Source organism: Camelus bactrianus, chromosome 23 (genome assembly GCF_048773025.1).
Source record: "Camelus bactrianus isolate YW-2024 breed Bactrian camel chromosome 23, ASM4877302v1, whole genome shotgun sequence".
NCBI classification, from domain to species: Eukaryota; Metazoa; Chordata; class Mammalia; order Artiodactyla; family Camelidae; genus Camelus; species Camelus bactrianus.
Window position 1 is genome coordinate 34,264,870 of NC_133561.1, and position 27,046 is coordinate 34,291,915.

At 41.7% G+C, this 27,046-nt stretch overlaps 1 pseudogene; it reads left to right on the plus strand.

The window, feature by feature from the left end:
* The window catches only part of LOC141574786 (trafficking protein particle complex subunit 9-like), a 61,373-nt pseudogene extending 34,634 nt beyond the window's left edge, over positions 1–26,739 (plus strand).
* The last annotated feature ends 307 nt before the right edge of the window (positions 26,740–27,046 follow it).

A 27,046-nucleotide genomic window follows, 5' to 3' on the forward strand; every position in this document is an offset into this window, starting at 1 on the left:
AATATGTAGCTGTGAAAAAATACGTGAAATAAAATGCTTTGACTTTTATTTTCTTTTCAATAAGCAAAACAAAATAAAATAGAAAAGAAAAAAGTTTTGAAGGAGTAGAAATAACTTTAATTCCGTCAAATCAATTCCATATAATAGGTTTTTTGTTCGTGTTGTTAAACAGCATATAAAATTGATAGGTTGTGACATACTGGAAATGAGGAAACAGTGGAGACATACTACCTCTAATGCTGTCATTTTGTTACCAAGTCCAAACTCGTTCTGCTTTCTGCATGACAGGCCAATAAATTGGGAGATGAGATGTTGGAGTAAGGAATAGTGACTTTATTTGAAAAGCTGGCAGACCCAGAAGATGGCATAATGATATCCAGGAGAACTCTCTTCCCCAAGTCAGAATTCAGTCTCCTTTTATACTAAAAAGTGGTAGGGGTGTGGTTGGTTGTCGCAAACTTCTTGCTGCATGAATTGTTTGTCCTTGGAATCCTTTGTTCTTGAAGCTGTCCATGTGGGTCAAATCATGGTGCCCCTGTAAAACCTCCAAAAAAAAAAAAAACAAAGATTATTCTCTATTTTGCAACTTGCCATCTCTACATAAGTGTAGAGGAGCTAATATCCTTAAAGATCAGAGTCCAGAGAATAGGCTCTCCTGGATATTTCTGGCTAAAGGCAACTTTCTTTTACAAAAGGTGCAGAGATAGCAAGTCTGAGCCTAGAAAACAGGGCACAGGTTTAAAGCCAAATGAACACATTTAACATGGAGTCAAATTTGTTCTTTTCTATTACAATTTCTTTTTCCACCTATAAATAATTTTAGTAAGAAACATGAGCAATGTTTTTATTTTTGGTTCTTAATAACGGATAAGTGGGCCAACTACAGTTTTGTGAGCAGGGATGCTGTGCGTGCCTTGGGGTCTCAGCAAACTCTTGTTGGGGGTGGTCCACCCTGCAACATGTCTGATGCCCCGTCACTCTTGGTGAGGGTCCCCCTAACCAGGGGCTCTCTTCAGGAACCACCATGTGGGCATTGACCTCTGGAGAGCACTTTTTCAGCTGCAGGAAATTTTTTCAGATGCTGTGATGGAAAAATCACTCCAGCTGGGGATAATCAGGGAACAAAGGAAGGGTAAAAGGGCTTGGAGTAGAGTAGAAGAGAAGGGCAGAAGATCAGGGAGCCTGGGGGCTTGGTAGTGGAGCCTCAGGAGAGAGAGGAGCAGAGGTGGGGAGCGGCCAGGCTACGGAACCAGCTCCTGCAACTGTCCCCGCACCCAAGCCACACAGATTTTAATTGGGCCCAAGACTCTTTCCTGTCTGGATGTCACCCTGGGCAGAACCTTGAGAATCGAAGGTAAGGGGTGGGCAGCACTTACCTAGGGGTCACTGAGGACTTTGGTCAAGTCCACAGTGCCTTTTCTAGACATGTGCCTTCACCTGTACTTTATCTCAGGATCTGAGAAGCAGGAGCAAGGAACTCAGGGAGAGATCCAGGAAGATATCCGACTGTGTTAAGAGAGGACAGACACAGTGAAACGGGGACCGAGGACACTTGCAGCAAAGTAAAATGACTTCATAACTATTGCATCAGAGCTGCATGTGTGAGAGAGCCTAAGCCTGTCTCAGAGTGCAGGGGACAAGAGGAAAGGAATGGTAAAATTAACACTGACAATTGAAATTTTGTTAAATAGCCTTCTACTCTTAATTGTATCACTTGAATGTATGCAGGTGTATTTCTATGAGCATTTGTAGGTTCACACAACCTCACCAAACCCTCTTGCCCCCATCGGGGATGGGATTTCTCAATCACAGTGCCCCTCCTGCTTGGGTGGGCCACGCTGCGGGTCCTCGCCTGGGGCCGGACTGCTACAGGACACTGAGTCCCCGAGGCACGGGCTGTGAGACACGACAGGAACATCTCTGCTCTAGACTGAGGGCCTCCTTTTCCCCCTGCAGTGCAAGAATGCCGGTGACTCAGTTAGAAGCGTTCATCCAAGCCGTTCTTCCTTGTCATCACCATCTGGAAGAGGAACCTGAATCTTCTGAATTTCTCCAGAATGTGGTTTACAATCACCTTCGACAAGTGGTTGTGTGTCCTCTTACAAGTGGAGGTTTTACTGCCATTTTCCTGGAACTTACTCACCACTAGTCCATCTGATTTTTCTGTGCTAGGATTCAGTATGGCATGCTAAAAATTCTGCAGTCAGATCTTGAAACACTGATGGAGAGGATTATTTATTTTATTTCTTTATATGATAGTATTTTACTTTCAAATTTCAGAGTTTTCGGTTCTTTCAAAACTTTTTGGTGGGTTGGAGAAACAACTTTGCTCTTACCATCTTTGTGACCTGTTGCTATATGCCTCTCAGCTGTCTTCTGTCACTTGTGAGGTGGTTCCATTTCTGACCCTGTCCGGGTTGTTCATGTTATGAAATATAAAGTCTGTAAAAGTAGAGTCCCTTTTACTCTGAAGACATTCCACAAGTACTACTTAAATCTGGGTGTGTTTTTTAGAAGACAGAATCATTAGAACATGTACTTCCAGGTTGCTAGTGCAAAATCCCCAAATCAATAGTCTAGCTCAACATCTAAAATCTTTCTAATCTACCTTGGATTTGTATGGATAAGTGAAGCAGTTTGCTAAGAACTCAAGACCAGGTTTAGAATACAGGCTGGTGTAGCTCAGCAGGTCCTCTCAAGCTGATGCTCTGACAGGGCGGGGCTGAGGGGAGAGGGCGTGTCCTCCCCTCCCTGAGCTGACATTTTGATGGCAAAGACCTTCACCAGGTGAAGAAATTGGAGTTTCTTCTAAGAACAGTGGGTTTGAAAGGAGTCCAAAAACCGCGGGACTGACACAATCCCATTTGTCTCAAGTATGGGAATGCATCTGTGGGGCCACTTTGGAGACTCGTGACTCCAGGTGGATAGTGTTGGTGGCTTCCACTTGAGCGGTGGGACGGTCAGTGGGTAAAAGCGAACAGATTGAAGGCATGTTTAGATGGTAAAAAGGAAAGGATGAATGCTGTCTGTGAAGGTAGGATGGAGTAAGGCCCAGGTTTCTGGGTGGATTAATGAGGTAAATGATGGTCCTGCTGTGCTCTGAGGGAAAGCTACAGAGGGAGTCCTGGGGGAAAACTGATGAGTTCAGCTGTGGGTAAAGTGAAAGGCTGTTAGATGTGTGGACTGGGAGCTCTGGTGAAGGCAGTAGTGAGTAGGGTGAGGGGAGAGAGACTTTCAAATCATTTTGTCTTGTGAACATACAAATAAGTGTGAGCAATGACACACTTAACACCTCTAAATTCTGGATTTAAAACCCAGTAACATTTTGTTATATTGAGTGCAGTGGTTCCTAATTTTTTTAATAGAAATTAAAAAAATAGAAACAAAATAGTGGAGTTAATCAGCATCTTAGAGTTGATGTGTGTCCTTGTATGTATTTTGATACCTCATCTGTTTATAAGCATAATCTACAAAAAGTTAGCTTGCTTAGTATAAGAGTTAAACAGAGGGACGTGACACACACTGTTGGGGGTTGAAGCTGATCTTCTCGGGCAAATTATGTCGCCTCTCTGTGCCTTAGTTGCTTCTGTGACTGCCCCCGGGCCCCTCATCACAGCTGATTTCCTAGACTGGATGTTGGGAGGGAGGCTGCTGAAGGGAGTAAGAAGTGGCAACTGCTAAGGATACTGAAGAGAGAGACAAAAACAGATTAAAGCCGAGAAACTGAGTACAAATACCCTCAAAAGAGAAAGAATCCCACAGGGTTTTGAGCCCCTTAGCGTAAGGGAAACAAAATCACGTGGACCCAAAGCTCTTGAGCATGTGAGTATTGTGGGTGGGAGGGTGTCATCAGAAAAGGGTTGAGAAAAGGCCTTTTCGTTTCCCTTGACGTTTCCAGTAAGGATGGGAGCAGAAGCGAAAACCCCCGGTTCAGAGTGGAAGCTGCTTTTTTTGCGAAACTGACCAAAGGTTGGAGACCAGTCATCAGCGGTGCTGGCAAATGAAGAGAATTCGGGATTGGGTGGGACACTTGCTGCGACTTCCAGGTGACCTGCTGGCTGGGGGCTGTGAGGCGGGCAGTAGGTTTGCAGGGTGACCCAGGCATAATCCCTGGCTCTGAGGCTGCTGGTCTGACTAGCAGACCTGGGCACCTGCAGTCCTAATGGGGCAGCTCGGGATGTGGCCTGGGACACCTGCTCTGCTGAGGGTGAGAAGAGGGCTTCCCTGAGGGGGTGTCCCTGCGGAGAGTGGAAACATCCTCATGCAGGGGAGGAAGAGCCTCTGAGCAGGGGGCCGGATGCACAGGCAAAACCAGCCTGAGCACGGAGGTTTTGGGAAGCCGAAAGTCATACAGTGGCCCGAACCGCCTTGTTCCTGCGAGACCGGAGGGAAAAGATGCTGAACAGGCAGGCTAGGATCAGACACTGTGGTGGGTTATGAGTGACAGGAAAGGACTGATCAGGCAGACAAGAGAGATCCCTGTGGGCGTCCCAGCTGGGGCATCACACCAGAGGGAGGAGCAGATTTATAGACTTTGCCACTTATTAGCTGTGTGACTTTGAGCAAGATCACCCCACCTCTCTATATATATCTTCATCTGTAAAGTGACACAGTGACAAGCTCGTGTCATCAGAAGGCTTAGTTTAGCTCTGATCCTTTTGTCCAGTCCTGTCAGTGCAGGCCTGCGAGGTTCTGTAGCGGCTGCTCTTACCCTGAGATGGGAGGGCGTAGAGGGATATTGTAGAGCCTGAGGGCAGGAAGGGGTTGCTTTAAAAGCAGACATGTAGCCGCCTGCAGCTGCAGACTTGCAGGCAGTTTTATTGACGGTCCTGGAGAGGACTTTGGAGGCCTTAGCATCGTCTTAAGACTTGTTTTCCCTTGGGGACCGGATTTGACTTTGCAGATTAATGTTGAAGATTTGGGCTTCTGGCAAAGCTGTTTTCAGAGATGGGTATATATATAACATATAGTATAAAATAAAATGCTTTTATTTAATGTGTGGGACTTTGCAGCTGTTTACAGCATTTCTGTTGGCCTGGTCTCCACTGAGGACACTAGGGGTCAGCAGAGCGTACGGGAGGATTGGCCGACTGCTGTGCTTCTGCAGGGGGTTCTCCCCAGCATGGAGCTCTGTAAGTTGACTCTTCTCTGAGTTTGGTTGCCAAGTGTGCAGACAGCAAATTAATGAGTTCTGGTGGGATTGTATAATGACAGGAAGAAAGAGGAAACCGTAGTTTTTCTGGACTAGAACACGCTTTTGGTTCCTGATCCATTGTGTTCCGTTACAGAATTGATGAGTTGTGTCTATTCTGGGACTTCATTGAAATAATCGTTCAGCCTAAAATTTAACAGTTATGTTTTATTTGGCGGGAGGGCTCAAGCCTGGATGGCAGCCTCTCAGATCACTCTGAGGGACTGCTCCCAAGAGGTAGGGGAGGAGCTAGGATAAATAGGAGGGTACAGCAAAGACCAGGTACTTGGAACAATAAAAGATTGCTTGTTATCTAAGGAAAGCCAGGTATCTCAAGTTCAAATATTTAGTGCTTTTCTATGTATGGGATGAAGCAAACATTTGGGTCATTGAATTCATTCCTTTGGCAAGCACCTAGCTATCTAGGGCCAGTATCCTTTCCTTTCTTATTCTGAGTCTGCTCAGAGGGCACCACTGTGAGTGGCTGAGAGGCTGGGCTGCAGGCATGTACTCGCTGGGGGGTGGCAGCAGCCACTGATGACTTGGTTTCAGCATTCTTTGTTTACTGACATGGTTGCAGTATTTTCATTCACATTGTAGTATTTTCATTCACAGTGCTCCTCCTTGGTCCTAAATTCGACCAATAATTTGAGAGACATTTCATGACCAATTTTGTCCCACGGTGCTAAGATGGCTCCTTCCTAGTTCAGGTGAAGAATTTTCTGAGTTGCCATTCAAGGTGTTAGGTTTTTTATCAGGCCCTGTTGATACTAAAAGTTCTCTGGATCGCCTGTCTTACTAATCTATTATGATCCTGGAAATGTTTACCCTTCGTTGCTCATTCCCATACCTAGAATCACACTATTACGTTTATTTTATGCAGGGTTATAAATTTTATCTATTTCTTCAAGATCTTTAGCCGTCACCAATCTTGTAGGCCTAGTTACACTTTGGGAAATGTAACAGACAACAATTTTATAAAATAGACAACATATAAGTAATATAGCTAGTAACGTTAATAAAGTCATGAGTAAGAATTTAACAGTCGAGAAGTTATATTTTTGGGTTAAAATTTTGCTTGTATTTCTGAGTTTGAGTGATCTTATGAGAAAGTTCATATTTATAGTCAGGGTCAGAGCAGATATTAATTGTCCAGGTGAGGTCTCCCACCTTGTAAGATCAACAGTGGCCTAAACAGAACTATAATTTATTTTTAGAATAACGTTTCTGAGGGCTATCTAGTTAGAGCCTTGGAGTAGAGAAACCCACCAACGTAACACAGAAGTACTAGACACAGGTAATTTACCATAAACTTAACAATTGGAGTAGCTCATAATCAAAGGTAGGAGAAATTGGCAAAGTAATTGGTATACAAGCCTGGTCCAGTGTCTTGGGTCAGCTGTCCACCTCAGATCTCGTCTTCTCATCCTGGCCTGGTAGCTTTTTCTCCATTTGGGCATTGTTTTAAGGTGAGCAGTGCTCTATAGGCCAGTGCACGGCAGGGGCTGTTTCTGATAGGAAATGAATCTGAAAGTACGTTTCCTTCAGCTTTTGTGTGTATGGTCTAGTTAAGAGTAGTTGATAAAAGTTCCTTCCATTCAGGTTGGAGACAGTTCTTTAGGTCATGCCTGTTCCAGTATGTATAATCCCCTGGCTGCAGGTCATGGGGCGTTGGAACTTTACCGAAGGATAGATTACTGAGCTTCAGAAACAAACCTAGTGTATCTTTCATAATTCAGTTAAACTGTACAGCAATGTGGCATAACAGCAAGGAATGATCTGGGAAGTGTCTTAGTAAATATAGACCTCAACTAACAAAACTAGAATTTAATATCCACTAAAATAAAATATTTTTTTCTCTCTAAAGTTACCCTCATTTTTCTCAAATATAGCCAAATCAAGATTAATTTCTTTACAAGTTAAGTCTGATTATTTGATCATATAGGCTTTATTAAATTGGCTGTGTTGGAAGTTTTAATACGGAGTCTCTGTGTAGAATGTTAATAAGATTTGCTAAAGCCAGGAAAGCCACGAGAAGGGCTTGTCATGGATTTCTGCCTTACAGATTTAGGTAAATTCTTTTCTCTTTAAAATCCTTAAAATATCTTGATATTCCTATATCTGTTAGGAGATGATCTTCCTTATTTGTCTGATAGAGCAACTGGGGACCTAAGAGTTTTTAGTCTCTTGAGGGATCAGATAGAGAGTAAAGATAACTGTTTCAAGTCTGCTTACATAGGTATAATTTATCAAATTTCTGTGATTCATAACTAGCTTAAGAGGAAGAGTTTCTTTATGTCTGGGAAACAGGTTAAAAGCCAGTAGTATTTCAAACAAAATCAAAAATTATAACCATATTCATCAGTTTACTCAGTCCCACATAACTAATTCTTTTAATCAGAGTTTTCATTAGACATTTAAAATTTCTTACCCTGTTTAGTTCAGTGCTATAGTTTGAAATTTATTAGAAATCAGTAAATCTCCTTGAAGAGCAAGCATTTTCAAAATCATCAGAAGAAAACAATTAACTGTCTATATATGACAAAAGATTTAAAATCATGGTTAAACAGCGTTACACTATAATCGATAAAGAAACCTGGTCACTATACCCAGAATTATCACTGGTAACATTTCAGATATACCAGAATTTTACGGAGTCCATATAATTTCTACAATATCTATATTAATAATATTTTCTCATACAATATAACCTTAGAAGACTTGTTATTCATTTGACAATACCATGTTATTTAACATGCCAAATGAAACTTACTAGCTTAAAATCTCTCTTTGGGATGTTTCAGGGGCCCTCTGTAGCATCCCAAACTTAACTGGAGATTAAAAGAACTTTAATTAGAAATTGATATTTGGGGAGGTTGTTAAAAGATTTCAGAACACTTGGTCAGATAAATGTATAGATCACTGTAATGTAGTACTTATTCATTAACAAGAAAATATGTCAAAGGTAAAGGCAGAACAGATCACTTAAGTGGTATAAGAAGGTTTACAATCTGTTGCTGAAGGTGGATTAACATTTTAAGAAAAATTTTTCCTCTTAACAGAGAGAAAACCAAATCTAGTCTTGTACCAGCTTACTTCTAAGATTCATTTACTTGCTCAAGTTGATTCTAAACTTAGCCAATTCTGACAACGTACGAAATTCTTTCCTCAGTGTTCCTCTTCCCCAAGTCTTCCACAGCTTTCTATTCTCATATTAGTGTGTCACTTATTTTCTCTTCCATACAGAAATAACCAGCTTCAGGACAAAGTCACTATTTTTCATTAACAACATATAATTCCAATCTTATATCTTCCTTTACACATTTATCTTACTTTCCTAGGATACTGAGATCATTCCCTTAAAAATAGAGTCTATTTCAGGGTGGCACCAACCATTTATTAATATATCTAAACACCTTTAGTTTCTCTGTAAGAGTAAGTTGAATGTTAAATAATTCATATTTCAATCATTTTACCTGAAAATGGCATATCTATTAAATAAAATACTATCATTTAACTTAATTTAGCACAACTCTAGAATTTAAAGATACCAAACGTTTAGAGATTATCTTAAGCATACATTTTAAAAATATATTTTAAAAATTTACCCAAATCTCTCATCTCATTTGCGTTTAATTTACTTAAAATTTTACCACACATTACTGTTATTTTTTTCTTGACAAATCTGTAACAGATATAACAGGATCTTATTTGACTTTCATTAAACCTAGGTACAGTAAAGGCATTATACTTAATATTGATGACTTTAAAGATGTCTATATTAATTAGAAAATACTTAAACTAAACAATATCAAATATTATCTTAATATTGAATATTTTCCAGTTCACGTGATGCTGAAAGTCAATTTGTTCAGTTTTTATTTTAAAAATACTTAATTTGTAAGCTCTTATTTCTTACGTCAATTAAGCAGAGCTCTTTGACTTTGATTTTTTTTTTTTAGCTGTAGAAATATCTCACATCTATAATGTGTATGCAGGATTATAAACAGACAAAAGCTAGAGATCTCATAGCTTCATTTTGAAGATAAGCTTCACCTTATAAGATAGGTATAATAATAGTTGGAGTAAGCTGAATTTGCTTGCTCAAATCACTAAGGCTTACTATTTATGAAACAGATATTTAAGATATCTTGACAAAGTCTGAAGGACCCGTCAGAGATCTGAGTTCTAAAATGCCAAAAATTTCTTGGCCCTAAGTTTTATTTCGTTGAGCTAATTAGGCTCAGTCCTAGGTCACTGTTTGCTGTATTTACATTTCTGATCTGCAAGACAAAGACACACTCTTCCAATTCCCCAGAGAACTGCTCTGTCACCCAGACCCAATTTTCTCTCCTTAATTGGCATTTTTTTTATCAGTGAGAAGAGCTGTAAACAAAGAATTCCATGTTTTAAAACTTTAAGGTTTACTTTATCATGTCTTCCAAAGCTTGCATAAGGCATTTAGTAAGTTCTCTTTTCCTTGAGGTATAAGTTAAACCCACGGTAAACCTCTTATTATAATTTTTTATTAGCCACTGAATATTAGTTTTTAGTTTTACGTTATATAGGATCGGCTCATGTAACTCTATTGGTTTCCTTTACTTTGTTCAATTAATATTTTCAGGGGGACGGATATGTGCCCAGCCTTATAATACCAAGAAGGGGAAGCGTTTTTCCATTGAAACATATCTATCTCACAACATAATTAAGCAAAAGGTTTATATAAAGACCATTTAAATATACCAATTTTACAAAATTTTATCTCAATTTTATTAAATCTTATACCTTTAATTTTTATATTTATTAGGTTTAATCAATAATTCTTATTTCTAGAAGGAGTGCCAGAAGTCTTTTTTTTTTTTTTTGTGCACTGTATCTAATTTTATAGAAAAGTCTCTAGATGCCCAAGATTCAGCCAAAGAGCTTAGACCCTTCTCAGTTTTTAATTTGATTAATTGGTCTGTTGTCCCAATCATTGATCAAGTATTTCAGTCTATATATACATATATTTTAAACTGTGGTAAATAAAACGGACTTCTTTGAACTTTAATGTTGGGGGGCAGTAGGTGATCTCTTTGGCCCTTTTTTTTTTTTTAACTTTAAGTAGTGTAGTATCAAAACCTTGTATCTAAATCCAAAAATGTCCATTTTATTTATCTCATTCAAAATAACCTTTTAAAAATATTTATCAATTTGGGATAAGCCTTTATCTTTCCTTTTTTGACATTTTTACAATCCTTTTTTCCAGTTATTCAACCTAATTAACAATAATTATTCTAAGTTTTTATTAGCAACTCTAGAACCATTTATCAGAAAGGAAAAACACAAATGTAACTTTTCAAACCAGTTATTTTTTTTTAACTAAGTTCTTAGTTTAACCATTAGATATATTTTTCTACCTTTAAACTTGATTTTAATAGGTACCAATAAAACAGCTGTTTATAGTGAGATCTCTTTCAACTTTCACAAATTTAAAAGTTTTTCCTAATTAAAGGATCCATCATATGGCCATCAATTTCTATATATATATATATATATATATATATATATATATAATATATATATATATATAGTGATTTTAAACCAATAAAATGAAAAGGCTTTTCCACATGAGAGTGGGGGTGTTGCCTAAATAAAATTCAAAGGTTTACTCTAAAAAAGCTAAAGGCCTTTGTGGTCCAGGCTGATGCAACAAAGTTTAAGATGGTAAAATATCTGAAAATTGGTACAATCAAAGAATTGCTTAGAATCCAATTTATTTGCGTGGCCACCATATGTACACGATACTTGTACCATTTGTATGGCAGAGTCCAAGGTTTCCTTTAAAAAGAAAGTAAACATATATATACATACATACACACACTTAAAATCCCAGAGAAAGATAAAAAGTTTATATTTCAAGGACACAGGAATAGAAATCCAAGTTCCCCCTAACGGGGATTTTGTTTTTATAAGTTCAGAATTCCAAAAAATGTTTTTATCAGGCCTGGTTAGTTACTTTCAGAGTGAGATTTTTTTTTCTAATTTCCAATTAATGTTTTAAGTTTTGTACGTACATAAACCTGGCTGGGGTAATAGTTGGAGGCTGGCAATCTGTCATTCCTTTTTCTTTTCTTTTCTGATTTTTATTTTTATTTTTTTTGAAAGTTCTATTCCCCATTGTAAGGTCGGGTTCTCAGAATAAATTTGCTAGTAAGATTTCTCACAGGGACAACACTATGGCATGAAGTCTTTGCCTCTACCATTCCTGCAAGATTCTCTGTCACCCGAGAAACTGTTACCAGCCAGGAGGAGGGTCCCACTTTTGGAGTTGAAAGATTCCTCATAAGAGTTTTACTTTTATCCTGAAAAATTCAATGGATGTATCCAAATTGAGAAAAACATTAGACCAGCCACTTACCTAACCACTCAGAACTGAACCCAGTGTTTTTCAACTTGGACCCACTCGGGACGTCTCCACTGGGTGAGTATTTTCCTGATATGTTTCCACCAGCCCACATCGGACGTCTCCTCAAGGTGGGTATTTCCCGTTATCTTTCTACCAGGCCCCACCCAGTATGTCTCCACTGGGTGGGTAATTCCCCCCAGTCTCGTTCAACTGGAGGGCCAGATACCTAGAAACACCGCCAAATAAAACTCAGGAATATCAACCAATATGTGAGATCCGAGAACCAGGAGACTCACCGAAATTCATATGGACTCCCCGAGGAGGCGGATGGGAACAAAGGGCCACTGCTGGTACAAAGGCCACTGTTACTTGGAGAGTTCAGGTGGAGAAAGTCTGCTCTGGGTCCCTTCATGTTGTCCAAAACTGTTGACTGAAATACATGTGCAGCCTAAAAGTTAAGAGTTATGTTTTATTTGGCGGGACGACTCGAGCCGAGATGACAGCCTCTCAGATCTCTCTGAGGGACTGCTCCCAAGAGGTTGAGGAGGAGCTAGGATATATAGGAGCTTTACAACAAAGACCAGGTTGTTGGAACAACAAAAGATTGCTTGTTATGTAAAGAAAGCCAGATATCTCAAGTTCAAGAATTTAGTGCTTTTCTATGTATGGGAGGAAGCAAATATTTTGGACTCACTGAATTCATTCTTTAGACAAGCACCTAGCTATCTAGGGCCAGTGTCCTGTCCTTTCTTATTCTGAGTCTGCTCAGAGGGCACCATTGTGAGTTGCTGCAGCGGCCTGTCTTTGCTGGGGGGTGACGGCAGCCACTAATGACTTGGTTTCAGCATTCTTTGTTTACTGACCTGGTTGCAGTATTTTCATTCACATTGTAGTATTTTCGTTCACGGACTGATTATGGATAATCTGCAACCTTGGAAAGCAACCGAGATGGAATTACTGCAGGTACCTTCTAGTTTAATAAGCTGTGTGCAAACATAAACATGGAGGAAGCATACACTTGGATTTGGTGGTGTAGGGAAGGGTTCCTGCACATTACAGTAGAACGCAATGCAGAATTCCTTTAGTCCACCTTTCTTTACTGTAGTGGTTTCTGAGAACAGTTTATGGTAATTAACCAACATTGACAAACGGTGGCACACATTGCATTTAAGAACTGGCCGGCTGCAAACTTGTGGATTGGACAGGTAGAATTCATAGGCAAGTGGTCAGGTGGATGGGAGAGAGATGGAGCCAAGGCCTGGGCCCAGATTCCGGTTTAAATCGCCATTTCCTCACCATAGGGCCTTGGACTAGAATGTAACCTCTCCTAACCTGTTGGTGAATCTGTGAAATGGGCATGATAATTTTAGTTTCTTCCTGGGATTGTTGTAAGTTCTAAAGAGTATGGTAGCACACAGGAGCACTTAACACACTGGCACTTAGCGGTGTTCACTGTGTGCGGCCGCCCCGCTTGGCGTGTGTCAGAGCCGTAAAGGCAGCATGTGTCTGTTGAGGGTGCACTGGTGGCCCCATGAATAGGTTGTGAATTTTGTGATTTCATTTAATCCTTGTAACTCTGTGTGTCATGGGCAGTTATTTTCATGGACAGATGAGGAATCTCAGGGTAAAGAAGTCTGTGTAATTTGCCCAAAGTCAGACCATAATTTTGGGTGCAGGAGCCTTGGTTCAGCATGGGCCCCTGGGCCTTATGCCCTCTCCGTTCAGCACCAGAGAAAGATGTGGGGTCGGCTGTTTCCCAGCCCAGAATATCCGGCAGGCCGCAAGACACACCTGGCCCTGAGCTGCTTGAGGAAAAACTCCGGAGGAGAGGCAGTTACAAAAGTTATAAACATAAAAACAGACGAATGCAAACTGTGATCAGCTCTGAGAAGGAAAGGAACACGCCTCGCCGTGCAGAGCTGGGAGCTTTCCCGTCGGGGCTGATCTGGGGGCGTTCATCTCAGCTAAACAAGCTCTGCTGCTGCACTAAGGCACGAAGGCAGGGCGCGTGTGGCCAGGTAGACAGGGCCTTGTTAATCATACTCATTCCCCATTAAGCTGCAGCTGTCACGGGCACTTACCTAGTAAACAGATGTCAGCCATAATCATCACGCACTTTTCTTGGTAGTTTTATTGGCCCCACCTATGAGATGAGGTCATTGAAGCTGGGGAGTTTGCTGCATGCCTGTGATTACCTTGGAAATAACCCCACTGGTCTTTCAACCTAAACTGGTTTGGCTGTCATGTCCCAGCCCTGTGAATGGCATCCTATTGCTTCTCCCAAGTGGCGCAAATGACTGACATTGATATTCTTAATTCGTAGGAAATGGTATGTGACAATAAGTGAAAAGGGTAGTAAGGAATTGTTGGAAAACCAGAAAAAAATCCAATTCTTCCCCAGCTGGGGGACCGTACCCTGTGTCACTCACCCCACTCACTGCCTGTCACCTCTTCCCTGCCGTCTCCGCATTCTGAAGCCAGTCTGAGCCGTTGAACAACATTTTGCCTCATGACACTGTTGACTAAGACCTGCGGCCTCTCTGTCCCTGGGTAACTCTCTCTTCAAAGCCACTTAAAGTTTTTGCAGGCTCCTCCGCTCAGATGTAAGAACAGCCCCTTTAATCTTCTAGATGCAGCTCCTTAATGAAGATCTTGCGAAGGAAACCTTGTCAAAACCTGGGGGGTATGCACACAGTGACTGCAAACTCAGCAATTTATGAAGTTCAGAATCAGATGGATGGGTGACTCAGGAAAGGCATTTTTAAGGTAACAGGGGGAAAGTGAAAGGATGCAGGCTGTGTGCGACTGAATCATCTCAGTCCCAGCCTGCAAGGCACTTGCGTTCAGGATGGTGTGTGGGGAATGCAGAGTTCTCACAAAGAAAGAATTTGTGTGATGGGACGGAGGACAGTTAGGTACTTTACTGGGGAGGGAAAAAGTGGGCTGAACATTTCCTGGTTGAACAAGAGGATTGTGACATGATGTGCTTGTATTTTGGAGAGAAGGTTTTTGTGGGGACAGGCCTAGGGAGAACGCTGTCTGCCTGGGGAGTCAGAACAACAGAGAACCACAGAGAACCGGGCAGACCCCAAAGCCCCTGCTGGGGAAGAGGCTGCCCGCCAATTCAAGCCCTGGAGGCTGCTTCTGTCCCTTAGGTGGGGCCTCAGAGATCCCTTCGAACACAGTCCTGTTGATACAAGAGAAAAAAAAACGGTAGCATGAGAAGGGCTGTATCCCAGGCTTTTGTTGAGCCCCTGGTATGTGCCCCACCAGATTTTGTTCCTTGGCTTCGTGCAATAAATAATTTAAGAACAAGCCAGTGTTGAGTAAAGGTAGATTTATTCAGAGAGATACATTGAAAGGCAAGAGAAACGTCACGAGGTGTGGGGGATTGATGCTCAGATTAGAAGTAGTTACACACTCCACAGACAGAGTGTTGGTCTTCTCCGAAGAGGGAGAGAGAGTGGTGACATTGAGGAGGCGCTGTGTTGCTGATTTTCATGGGCTTGGTGGTTTCTTATGCTAATAAGTAGAAGGACCAGCATAAGGGCAAGGGTCTGGGATTCCCAGGGAGTTGGCCATTTCCCACCCTGTGACGTTTTGTGGCTAGCCTTGGGATGGCCATGGTGCCTGGGGGCGTGTTATTCACCATTTTACTATTACAATGGGTGTATAATGAAGCTCAAGCTCTGCTAGAAGTTAAATCTCTTTATCCTGAGCCTCAAGGCCTACTGGGGGTTGAATCCTTCACCATTTTGATGTTAATTGCTGTGGCCTTCCTTGAATGGCTGTGCTCTGCCCCCTTCCATCCTGTCTCACTGTGATGACACAGAGAGAGCAAAGGCCGAGCCCTGCCTTTGCTTCTGCATTTAACAGCGGGAGTTTTGGGGTGGGCTGAGGATGACTCTGAGTGGTGAGAAGGATGTTTCAGCCTTTCCCACGTGAGACATGGGAACCTGCCAGCAGCCATCGCAGATTTATCTCAAGGGGATTTTCGCTTGTGTTGTTATGGAAACAACAGGCCAGCCAAGAAAGAAGCACTCTGATTTATTACACAGGCGGACTCAGAGGAGCTTCTTTTCTGAAGCTCTGAGCACCTCCAAGACCTGCACATGAGGTTTTATAGGGTTAATTACAAGTATGGGGTATTAGCCACTAAGGCTCAAACAACAAATAGCAAGGAATCAGTACACTGGAGCTTATCAATTTGGAACAGATCATGTTACTGACAATTGTTGACCTTGGATTTACGAGTTAGCTTATTAGCCCAGTAAACTGACACTAAACTTCAGATTTACGAGTTAGCCCGGCAGAACTTAGATCACTAAACCGACACTTATCACACTTAGATTTGTGACTTAGCTCCTTAGACCAGCTGGGCTTTTCCTTCACAGTGTCACTCATCTTTTCTATTTTTCTCTTCTTTTTTTTTAAGTCTATAATCCAAATTTAATATCAAGGTGTTTTTGGAAGGAAATTTCTCTTTTTCTTTTCTTTGGGGCTCTTTTGGGGGGGTAGGTAATTAGGTGTATTTATCTGTGAGTGGAGGCCCTGGGGCTTGAACCCAGGACCCCGTGCACGCTAAGCACACGCTCTACCACCCACCCCATGATCTTTTTCTTTTTGCTTTAGCTGCCAAGAATCTTACATCTGAATTTCTAGTCGACCTTTAACACTTGCCCTGACTTCATGGAATCCATTTTTATGACTTTACCTCCCCCTGGTTTCATTTAAATATTGGATCTCCATTTTCTCTTCACTCTCAGTTTTGCCTTTTTGTTGTTATGGTTGTTAAGCTGTGTTTAAAAAAATTGTTTAATTTCTCTTTTAGCAGGAGTCTGAAAGTAAATAAATATGTAAACAAACAGCACACTTAAATGCTTATATATATTCTAAGCTGTTTAGTAATTATTTAAAAACCGAATTGAATATTAAATTGATAACATTTTGAAATTATTTTTTTAATTTTTTACAAAGATATAGCTGATTTAAAATATGATATGTTTCAGGTGTACAATAGATGTCCCATTTATAGTTACTGTAAAACATTGGCTGTATTCCCTGTGTTGTAAGATACATCCCTCTAGCGTGTTTGCATTACAAGTTGCAGTTTGTATAAGAAAGTTGGGTAACACAGAGTCTGGGACGTGGCTCTGACCCAGGTTCACGCTCACCCTGCCTGTCAGAGTCCAGCCCTTCACTACTGTCTGCAGAGGAGTGAGTGGAGGCAGCCCTCATCTGCGCTGGCACCACCCTCTGAGCAGCAGTGACAGCAGTGACTGTGTGTGGACGTGCAAAGTGTTGTTCCAGGAGCTTTACATGCATTTCTGCATTTCATAATTACAGCCCTCCTGTGAGGAATCATTTTATGTTTTTAATGAATAATATATTTTATTTTGATTTTGATAGACTTCAAACCTCCGGAAAATTTACAGAAGTAGTACAGTAAACGCTTAGATACAGTTCACCTTAAAGAGCACTACTTGCACTTTTGTGTCTGGCTTATTTTAGCATAAAGTTTCAAGGCTCATCCATATTGTAGCCTGAATCACTACTTTATTCTTTTTGTTTGATAATATCCTTTTTCTTTTTTTTCGTTTTTGGTCTACTTAAAAATATTTTCATTGAAGTCTAGTCAGTTTATAATGTTGTGTCAGTTTCTTGTGTACATCACAACACTTCAGTTAAATAGTAACATACCTGTATTCATTTTCATATTCTTTTTAAACTTAAGTTACTATAAGATATTAAATATATTCTCCTGAGCTATACAGTATAAACTTGCTGTTTATTCTTTACATACTCAGTATCTGCAAATCTTGAGCTCCCAATTTATTCCTTCCCACACCCTCTCCCCTCTGGTAACCATAGTTTGGTTTCTATGTCTCTGTGTCTGTTTCTGTTCTGTAGATAAGTTTATCTTTTTGTTTCTTTGTTTTGTTTTGTTTTGTTTTTTTAGATTCCACATGTAAGCCACCTCATATGGTATTTTTCTTTCTCTTTCTGGCTTACTTCACTAAGAATGACATTCTCCAGGTCCATTCATGTTGCTGCAAATGGCATTATTTTATTATTATTTTATGGCTGAATAGTAGTCTATTGGAGAAATATACTACAGTCTCTTTATCCAGTCATCTGTCAGTGGACATTTAGGTTGTTTCCATGTCTTGCTATTGTAAATAGTGCTGCTGTGAATATTAGGGTGTAGGTGTCTTTTTGAATTAGGGTTCCTTCTGGATATGTGCCTAGGAGTGGGATTGCTGGGTCATATGGGGGGTCAATATTTTGTGTTTTGAGGAACCTCTATACAGTTTTCCACAATGGCTCCACCAAACTGCATTCCCACCACAGTGTAGGAGGGTTCCCAATTCTCCGCATCCTCTCCAGCATTTACTGTCTGTGAACTTCTGAATGATGGCTATTCTGAATGGTGAGAGGCGATACTTGATTGCAGTTTTGATTTGCATTTCTCTGATAATGATATTGAGCATTTTTTCATGTGCCTATTGGCAATTTTTATGTCTTCATTGGAGAAATGTTTCTTTAGGACTTCTGCCCATTTTTTGATTGAATTGTTTGTTTTTCTTTCTTATTAAGTGTAAAAGCTGTTTACATATTCTGGGAATTAAGCCCTTGCCAGTTTCATTTATTGCCACTATTTTCTCCCATTCCATAGATTGTCTTTTTGTTTTGCTTTTTGTTTCCTTTTCTGTGCAAAAGCTTGTAAGTTTAATTAGATCCCACTTGTGTATTTTTGCTTGTATTTCTATTGCTTGAGTAGACTTCTCTAGGAAAACATTGCTGAGATGTATGTCAGATGTTTTGCCTATGTTTTCCTCTAAGAGGTTTGTAGTGTCTTGTCTACATGTTTCAGTCTTTAAGCTATTTTGAATTCATTTTTGTGTATGCTGTGAGGGAGTTGTCTAACTTCATTGATTTACATGCAGCTGTCCAGTTTTCCCTACACCATTTGCTGAAGACGCTGTCTTTACTCCATTGTATGTTCTCACCTCCTTTGTCAAAGATTCAATGACCAAAAGTTTGTGGGACTATTGGTAATTTTGTTTATCCGTTCATTGATGGATGGATATTGTTTGTAACCTTTGGCTACTCTGAATGATACTGCCATGAATATTGATGTGCAAGTTTTTGTGAGAAAATGTTTTCATTCTGTTGGCTGTACAGTGGCCCGCCATATCTGTAGTTTCCAATTCATGGATCCAGATGGCTGGTTGTAAAGGGACTTGAACTTCCTTGGATTATGGAATCCAGGGTGGGGGGTTCCTGAAACGAACACCCCTGAGGATACTGTGGGAGGACTCTATATGTAGGAGTGGAATTGCTGAGCCATATAACTCTAACCTTTTGAGGAAACACCAGGGTTTTCCAAAGAAGCTGCACCATTGCCCCTATCCAACGGCTGTGTATTGAGGGTTCCCATTTCTCTGCCTCCTGACCGACACTTGTTATTGTCCATGTTTAGATTATAACCATCCTAGTGGGTTTAAAATGAGATATCATTTTGATTTTGAGTTCGCTAGTGATGCTGAGCATCTTTTCATATGCTTATTGGCCAATTGTGTATCTATTTAAATCCTTGGTATATTTAAAAATTGGGTCGATTTTCTTTGTATTGGTCAGTTGTAAGCATTTATTTCATATCCTGGATACTACTCTCTTATTAGATGTATGCTTTGCAAAATCTTTCTCCTATTCTGCAGATTGTCATTTCACTTTACTTTTTTTAAACATTAAAATAGTTTCTTTATAGGGGAGGTAATTTGATTTATTCATTTTATTTTTCTTGCTAAGCACGCATTCTATCAATTGAGCTACCCCCTTCCCCTTTCATTTCACTTTCTTGATGATGCCCTTTGTAACAAATGGTTTAATTATGATGAAGTCCATTTTATCTTTTTTTTTCCACTTGTGCTCTTGGTATTGTATCTAGGAAGCCATAGCCTATCCTAGGACCACAAAGATTTGTACTATGTCTTCTTTTAGAAAGTTTATACATTTAGTTTTTATGTTTCTGTCTGTGATCCATTTTGAATTAATATTTTATTTGTTATATAAAATATGGGGGTCCAGATTCCAGATTCATTCTTTTGCCTTCAGATACCCAGGTGTCTCTGCACCATTTGTTGAATAGACTATTCTTTCAATGGAGTGTTGTTGGCAAATTTCTGGAAAACTGACTGTAAATGTAAGTTTCCCCCCTGGAATTTTTAATTGTGTTTCATAGATTTATGCATCCAAACTTATGCCAGTACCATAATGACTTGAGTACTATAGATTTGTAGTAACCTTTGAGTGAGTCCTCCAACTTTGCTCTTCTTTTTCAAGATTGTTTTGGCTGACCTGGGTCCCTTGCACTTCTATATGAATTTTGGGATCAGTTTTTCAATTTTTGCAAAGAAGTCAGCTGGAATTTTGATAGGGATTCCATTAAATTTGTAGATCACTTCGGGGAGTCTTAACATTTTTAACAATATTGTCTACCATTCCATGAACATGGGATGCCTTCCATATATGTAGATCTTTTAAACTTTTTTTGGTGATACTTCAAAAGTTTCAATGTACAAATCTTGTAAAATTTTGTTAAATATATCTCTCATTTTATTATTAATGCTGTTGTAGTTGGAAAGGCTAAGCTTCCTAAGGGTGGGACTAGATATCAATTTATTTATTTCTAGGATTCCTACACAGCAAATACCCTAGATTTATATTTGCTTCATAAATCTATCCACAATTCTTCCCACCCCCGTGTCATAAGAAACCAAGACCCAGGTTAAGCTACCTGAACACCTATGTGGAAGTGAGAAATGAGACCCTTGGGTGGGGCTTTGTGCAGATTATACTGAGAGCTTATTCAGTATGACTTCATCTTAATTTCTTTTAAACAATCCTTTCAGTGTATATAGTCAGATATATTAAGAACATGCCCTTTTGATGTGCGGAGGAGCTAAGACTATAATTTTCAAATATTTTCTAGTGAGAGTGTTGTACTTGAAATCTAATTTGCATCAATCTTTGAAGATTTATGTTTCAGGAGCTTTGACTATATAATACCTGTCTTTATTCAATAACTACAACTAAATGCTCAAGCAACATGTAAGAGTTTGAACAAACTGCCCCCGCCCCGTAGTGCTTGTTGGCTGCAGTTGTAACTGGAGTCAAAGCTTACCTCTCCCAGTACGCTTGGGCTGATCTGCTCAAAGCGGTTCGTCCAACAGTTTGTCGGTAGTCTTTTGGACAAAGCCATAAAGCATTGATTTAAGGTTGCTGGATTGGAATCTATTTTATTAATATTAAGTAAGCACATATTGAGTGCTTACTGTATGTTGGGAATTGTCCCTCAGCCTCACATGAATATTATTTCACATAAAACCTCTCATATTTCCTTGTTATTCTCACTTTACAGATAAGGAGACTGAGGATTAGGTCTTCTCTCTTTTGGGGGGAGCTCATTATCAATGACGGGAAGTTGTAAGAAAAAAGATTGATTCATCCTGAGAAAATATTTTTCTGAGAGTCAGCATTGAAGAGGGTGACCACTGAAGAGGGTGATCATTGTTCGAGTGAGACAAGCCCCGGTTTGTACGGAGTCAGTATCCCTGTCCTGGACACGGCACGTGTAGTGCTGCGTGGTGGGTGAGGTGGAGCGGCCACACAGGGAACGTGGATGCCAGGCCGTTGGGCTGAGCTCAGGCCAGTGGGGCTTTCTCCTAAATGAAGTGGGACGTCATTGACAGATTTTAAGTAGGGGAGTCGGGTGCTCTCGTAGATCACTTTTGTCTTGTAGAATGCTTAGAAAAATTTAGAAGGCTCGGCAGGAGGTGATGTGATGAGTCAGAGTAGGGTGGCTGTGAGGTGTAGCGGTGTTCAATTTTCAAGTGATTTTCAGTCCCAGGTTTGTGGCTCAGTAGCCGTGTCACTTTGGATGACGCACTCAAGGAAGTGAAACAATTTATCTAATAAATTGAAGGAGTGATGTACCGACTTCCCAGTACTGCTGTGGTGATCCAGTGAGATAACGTGTGCACAATGTGCAGCGTGGTCCCCAGCACAGAGTCAATGCTGAGGGAGTGCCAGTAAGTACCTGGTAGGTCAGGTGTGGGTGGTGGGACTCGTTGACTGAGGAAATTGGGCCCTGAAGGAGGGGTCCAGTCACATCTGTGAGTGATGGGCCTGAGCTGGGAGAGGCAGGGAGACCTTGCCCCCCGACCAGAGGCCCTGGGCAGGACGGCTATGGGAGGAGCACCGTGAAGTCATCTCTTTACAGGTGGAGTTGGAGGTGCCCTTGAGACATCTAAGTGCAGTGTCACAATCAGAGTGGAGGTCTGGGCCCAGGCTGTGCATTTTCCTATAATCTCAATCCCTGAGGACGCCGAGGTATTGATCACTGAACGTGAAGACATACTTTACAGGAGAATTGAATAGTGGTATCATCTCTGTCATCAAAGCTCACGTCTCTTTATTCATCACTCACTTTGCTAATTGGGTACTTACAGAGCTCACTTCACCATCCTCACCTGGGCTCAGGCTCCACAGAAAGGAGCTGGTGAGTCTCCCTCTTTTCCAGAAGACGACACATTTTGCTGGTAGCCTTCTGTACCTCGCCAGACTTAGAATTTTAGTTTGTTCATTTAATTCTATCTTCTGTTGTCCATCTCCTGACAGGAGAGGCGTTTTACATCATGGTCAGGTTTCAATTAGCTGTTACTGAGAATTGCTGATCTGATCTATAGTGTATGTATTCTATTAACTTTGTAGAGTACTTATCATTTTTCTGTCTTTGCCATTTAATTTTGTTTGCCCCTTCAATGTTCTATCCTATTTGGGGCCTTATTTTATTTTTTAATTAAAAAATGTCTGTTAGCAGTTAAGAAAACAAAAGCAAAGGAAAAATGCACTTGATAACTAAATTTAGAAAATATCTAATGTGTTTTCTGTCTCGGCAATGGAGGCTTCTAGAAACTCGTGAAAACCTTCATTACATAAGTTCCTTAAAATGCTGATTAATAAATAAGACCTTCCTTCCTCATCTTTCAAGCTGCACAGCTAATTGTCAAGAAAGTTAAGGGAAATCCTCAAAGGCAAGACAAACCAGAAAGCAGGGATTCTGGGAGATAAGCAAGCCTTAGAAGCCCTGGGGTGCCGTTTCGCTCCTGAACTGAGTTTCAGTTGCCCTGGCAGGAGGGAAGGAGTTGAGCCCGAGGCCTCTCACACTGGGAGTTGATTGGCTGTTCTTATGTAAGGCCAAGCACATCCTGAGAACCCTGCTTTATAAAAGAGTGAATTAGAAAGAAAAGGAAAAAAGCATTCCTCAAGGCAAGGTAATAAGGATACTCAATTTTTTTGGAAGCGGGGAAAAATAACATATTCAAAGTTAGGATTTAGTTTAATTCTGTTCTGGCATGAGAGTGACAACAAACTACTGGCAGAAAATCACAGCTCCTCCCAGAAAGAGAAGTTGTGTTTTGAATGAATCAGTGGACAGCCATTCCAAAAAAGGCCTCCAGAGTCTTCTGGATCAAGATACTGGACCCAAACACCTCCCTTCCATGGTCTCATTTAAATAACCAGAAAGGTTTTAAAAGAAAGAAGCCATAATCATAGTTCTGTTTATTGACATTACTCTGTGCTAGGAATTCAGAGTTGACTGTGGAGTTGTCTCCTCTTTCATGGACCTTACTTTCTATTTGACATAGTTGGGGAACTTGGTGGAGGGTGGTGTTAGTCTGTTGCAATTAGCCAGGAGAACAGATTAAGAAAGCAGTGAAAGGTGTGTGACATTTTTAGCTGAGGACAGTCCTGTTCAGTTGGTTTGTAATTGCAGGCTCATTGAGTTGTCACTGGAGGGAATTGATCTTATGGAATTTGGACTTAACTCAGGCCTCTTCAGAATGGACAAGTGAACCTGGAGAAAGACAGTCAAATCTGTGCAGACTTTAAAGTCCACGTGAACGTGCTCTATCCCTGAGCCAAAGATAGGGCAAGTAGGCAGCACTTTTTGAGGACAGAGGAGTGGTTTTTAAGGTTCTCCAAGGATGAATCCCAGGAAACCGGGATGGCCAGTTGTCAAACTGTGACTTTGCTATTTGGACGTTGTACCCATCGAGGATATTGGCCGTTTATAGGTTTCTATTTCTCGTTAATACATGTCAGGTGATGAGGACGTGGGCACAAGCGTTTGACACCTGGTCGAGGCGACTTTGGGTACCTGCCTAAAAGCGCGGGCACAGCTGCGGCTGCGTCACACATCTTGCCGCCCACCCCGCTCCCCGGCTCCGTGATCACGGCAGGGTGGTTCCTTATTGAGCTGTCCGTCTCCTCTGTGACATCATAACCAAACAAAAGACTGGGGCGTATTAGCTTGGCTTTGTTCTTTCCATCCTTCCCTTCGAATGATGATGACTGATAGTGGACCCAGTTACGTTTGCAGATGATTTACAAGTAGGGCTCTCAGTACAAACCTTGTAATCCCAGCTGTGTGATCTAGAGAAGAAAGTTACACTCTTTCCAAATTGTTTTGATGCACTTATGTGGAAAAATGATGTACGTTTGAATATGTATTTCCTCTCTGAATCATCATGTCTAGAGATGATTATTTGTAGACATGGAATGAGTTTTCTGTATTTGAACTGTTTGGTCCCCTAAATTCTCCCCAGCTTTTTAAAGTCATCACTTGAGTGCTACCTCCAGAGTGCCCGAAATGTTCCACCACTGCCTGTTCTTCGGACACTGTGAGTTTCCAAGTTGGAGAAGGCTGCTGGCTGTTGAGGCATTCTCTGGCACATCTCTGGCTGGCTGATGTGGGCTTAGCACCCAAGACTTGGCAGACAGTAACTAACCACGGTCAAGTCCATTTCTGGAACACTCATGGAGGATTTTACACCTATGCTAGTGGCATACGTTGTTTCATTTAGTTTTCCCAACAATCATAATTCGATTTTATCACCTGTATTAAAAAGGAAACTGTCAAAGCGAGTGACGTGCAGACTTTGGACTGGAACACGGGTCTTTCTGATCCCAGTCTCTGTTCCCTCCCCGGCCTATCCTTCCCAATGGCCAGGAGACTCTTCCTCAGTCTTGAGTTTCCCGCTGATGTTACCACTCTCTTTGTTTCCGGAGAGGAAAACAAGTCTAAACTTACTTTCCAGTTGGAAATGGAATGGAGAGTTAACGTTGGAAGCCGGGAGAGTCTGTCCTGTGATGAAGCGGCCTCCGAGCCACTTCCACTGGGACGTCACGTCACTGTCTGGGCCCCTTGCTCAGCCTGTGCACAGGTGATAAGCCAGATGTGCCGAGCAGTCCTCCCTGACAGGGCAGTGGGTTGGAAATGAGTTTGGGGATTTGCTTTCATTACATAGGTCCCTGAGGGCCTTGGCCTGGCACTTCGAGTGGGACCACTCCCTGTCCCACAGACTCATGCTCTGGGCCCGTGCAGACCTGATGTGGCCTCAGCTTGAGGCTCAGGGCCTGTGGAGATGAGGAGCATTTTAGTCCAGGGTCTGCCGGAGGCTCTGACACTTCTGGGCTGTGGGGCTCTGTCCAGGATGATAATTCCTCCCCGAGTTTCAGATTTCCTTGCCTGTGAGCCGGGGTAGTAATAGTTTCTGAAATGATTATAATGATTCAGTAACGGGCACAGCGTGTGCTGGCAGGTAGCTGGTGCTTAAGGAGCAGAAGTCGCAGTCACTCTGTCAGCCTCTCACTGTGTGCTCTGTGCTTTGAGAGGTTCTGTGTTTGGTGAAAGTCCCGCCCAAACCCTAGGGTCTAGATGAACTGTTGTTCCTTTACTTTCCCTTCCTTTTCCTATTTCCCTTCTCTGTGCCCCATGTTTAGTTAGCAGATTCCTCTGTTTCAGGGAATACGGGACTTTCTATTAAAAGGAGAGGCGGAACGCGGAGAGGTGGGGCCCAGAGGGGGTCTGGAGCGTCTGCACAGCGCTGCTTCCCTGCTTTTCTGCATCCGTTCCCTTCAGTGCATGAAGAAAACCGTCCTCTTCCTTCCTGTGTCATCGGGTCTCTGTTTTAAGGGAAAACTTTTTTACGAGTCTTTTTTCACTTACATGTTTCGTTCAGATGCTTGTTGCTTTTCTCCCTGTGCTTCAGGTTTCCGAGGAGAGAATTCAGCAGTGCAGCATCCGCTCCGAGCTCTATGAGTTGATCGGCTTCCACTGCAAGTCCGCCTTCTTCAAGCGGGTGGCCCCCGTGCAGCGCGCGGCCCCCGGCATCCCGGAGCCTGGCGGGAAGGCCTGCTCCCGACTCCTTCTGCAGACGCTTCCTGGCTACAGTCTGTCGCTGTTTCCGCAGGACTTCAGCAAAGGTGTTGGAACTAAAACATCGCATCAGTCCCATTAAACATGCCTGGTTTGGGCCCTGCTGTCCTGTCTCATCAGGGTGAATTTTGATTCGTTTAGAACAGGGCTCAACAGACTTTTTCTGTCAAGGGCTTGGGAGTAAATATTTCAGGGTCTGCAAACCTCCTGATCTCTGGTGCAGCTGCTCAGCTCTGCTGTTCAGACGCCAAAGCAGCCGGACAGTCCACACACCCTCAGAGCATTATTAACAGCGGTGGCTGGGGCTGGATTTGGTGTATGAACAGCAGTTGGTCCCCACAGCCTCCTCACTATTGACGCCTGCACCAGAGCGTGCATTTGCGACAATGGTTGAACCTACACTGACACGTCATCATCACCCAGAGCCCATGCTTGACACTAGGATTTACACTTGGTGGTGTGCACTCTGTGGGTTTGGACAGATGTGCAATGACATGTATCCACCGTCACAGCATCATACAGAGTAATCTGTGTTAGTGACCCTAAAAATGCTCCGTCCTGCACCTCATTAACTGCTCCTTCCCCTCTAGAAACTGACAACCACTGATCTTTTAGTCTCTGTGGTTTTCCCTTTCCCAGAACACCATACAGTTTGAATCAGAACTTTCTCAGATTGGCTTCTTTCACTTAGTAATATGCATTTAAGGTTCCTCTATGTCTTTCCATGCCTTGATTACTCATTTCATTTTAGCACCAAATAATAGTCCATTTTCTGGCTGGACCACAGTTTATACATTCACCTACTGAAGAACAGCTTAGTTGCTTCTGAGTTCTGGTGATTATGAATAAAGCTGCTATTAACATCTGTATGCAGATTTGTGTGTGGACATAAGTTTCCATTTCGTCGAGTAAACACCAAGAAGCACAGTTGCCGGATCATATGTTAGAAGTACGTCTAGTTTTGTAAACAACTGCCAGACCGTCTTCCAAAGTATCTGGGCCATTTTACATTCCCACCAGCAATGCATGAGAATTCCTGAGGCTCCATATCCTCAACAGCATTCGGTGCCGTCAGTGTTCTGCGTTTTGGCAGTTCTGACAGGTGTGCAGTGGTACCTCGCTGTTTCAGTCTGCATCCCCTTGATGACAGATGCTGTGGAGCATCTTTCCATAGACTTCT